This window comes from Opisthorchis viverrini, assembly GCF_000715545.1.
Source record: "Opisthorchis viverrini unplaced genomic scaffold opera_v5_184, whole genome shotgun sequence".
Classification (NCBI taxonomy): domain Eukaryota; kingdom Metazoa; phylum Platyhelminthes; class Trematoda; order Opisthorchiida; family Opisthorchiidae; genus Opisthorchis; species Opisthorchis viverrini.
This window is the reverse complement of record NW_008751839.1, coordinates 431,117-433,450: the sequence shown is the minus strand read 5'-3', so window position 1 is coordinate 433,450 and position 2,334 is coordinate 431,117.

The window sequence follows — 2,334 nt, the reverse complement described above, 5'->3', positions numbered from 1 at the left end:
CAACCCTGATTGCGACCTTGAAACAACCGATTTGGTTTCAGCATTAGTCAGCTACTAGATACCACCGGTTTTGTTTGCTGCCCATGTCGGCTTGTCGCATCGGTTCCAATATTTACCAAGTGAATGAACAATGCCACTGGTGTCTGTGGTCCTGGGTTTCCGGAAACAGGAACAGACTGGACCAATGTGAATCGTGCACCGGCAGTGCTGTCCGTCTATACAAACTGTGACCGCATCGATAACGTTGGGTCCTTGTCGTTTGTGTACCGACAAGGTTCCGAGTGACATTTTGGTACAGATTCTACCCAGGGCACGAAACGTTTTAAGTAGATGGCACGAATGAGTTTTTGCCATAGTGAAACTGTATACTGCTCGAAAAAAAGGTGAGAAATATTGCTCCTCAAATTGGGAGAACTAGAAATTCATTAGGTCACGTAATGGAGGAAACAAGAAATGCTCTTGCCTGAGGATAGATCTGGTCTAAGTTTTCAATGGGATGGAAAATTCGTGAAATTCCCTTTACAGTTCAGCTTCCAGGGGACAAGCGGAGATACTCACCACTATACAACCGAGGGGGCGAGATGGCTAAAGTGGTTAGAGCGAAAATGTACTGACCGGAAGGTCTGTGGTTCGAACTCGACCTCTACCTCTCGACTTCCCCTGCCTAGGCTTGGGCAACCTGGCAGTACCCCAGCCCTGTATCCTTCCCATCATATTGTAGCCTTACGCATTTGAGGGATCTGGCATTGTTCTACCGAACTGCTCTCATAACGATATAGACTGTCTTGAGTTAACAGCATGAACGGCGTACTTGACCGGTTGAATAACTGACTAACATTTTCGAGAGAGGAAGGCAGTTTTCAGCGGAGGGAAGAAGTTATAACCGAGAGCTCACCTTACGTGTACACCATACCGATGACCTGAGAGCTTAATAGGACTTTTTGAGTATATGCATAGGTATCGAATTACATTGCAAGTGAAGCAAAAGCGTACGGTTAAATTCAGCTCATGCACCTAACTAACCGGTGTCCAGACGACTAATCACGCCCCTCGGCTAATCATTGGGCAGACGTTGTGTGGTTTTATTGCCTTCTACGGGAAGGGAGTGCGGTCAATTCTAGGCCACTAAGAATGTTCTAGAGCCACAAGCACTATGCTACTTCTCGTTCCCCCGTATCCAAAACTAGGTTTTTATCTATATCCTTAATGCATTACTCATAAGGTTGCTGAAAATCTTTCGACGGCCCACCACCGGTTTTGCCCTTCTTGGGGCTCACCAGGTAGGCACAGTCCCCGAGTTTTCGTTAATCTTACGTTGCACGAAATTAGCGAAATACACTCAATTGCAAACTAATTTGGTTTTGCGAGAGACTCACCTGAAACCCAGCTGAATCTCTCGGTTTTGATGTTTCCAGGCAACTGGATATGCTGCGCCAGGCCGCCTCATGTTTCAGTTGCTATGATATTCGATGAGAGAATCTCCCGCGAAACCAAATTTGTTTGCAAATGAGTGTATTTTACTGGGTTTCTATCTGTTGTAGGATACAGATACGAAAATACGCTAAAAAGTTTCTTTTACAACTTGCTTGTAATCAATTGTGCCACAAACAGCTTATTAGTTGTCAGTGTGAAACAGATTTATGGACTGAACAGGTAGCCAATCTAGAGATTCTTGGATAAACTGCAGTCATCTCTGGTAACCACAAAATGCTGGAAATACTGTAGGCTCGTTAGTAATGTTCGCCAAAATTTCACGAGATATGGTCCACCATCAGACGTTCATCGGTCTTCACACTAAAAATGTACCGGGAGGGTACAGTTTATGATAACGCCAATAAAAGTCACGTGAGGGCATTCACCGGAATGTGCGGATAGTCCAAAGTTAGTGCTGAGATAGACACATGCTTGCAGCTTTACGTAACGCAAGTTTGAACACTCCTTATCCTCTTTTGGTGCAGTTATTCTTGTGAGTTTATATGGACAAAAGAGCACTGGACTCGAGTTTCACTCCTGTTAGAGTGCATCACTGGCGGACACAAAACTGCTGATGGCAGCTTGGTCAGTATTGACTGGCACATGTGAGTGTACCTGACTGTGAAAAGGTCAACAGAATGACATCTAATCACCAACTGTCTTGCAGCCGATTGTGCCAGATTCAGGGCAATTGTTACCTTGTATTACGAAACACGAGAGCTGTTCTACAAACGCATAAATGATGGTGGTAACTGCACATAAACTGATAGAAAACATGGGTTGAGGAAGGTTCTCTTCCTCGAAGTTGATGAGCTTGAAGTTGTACGACTAAAGTGCACTGGCTTCTTAAATTTTCAACCG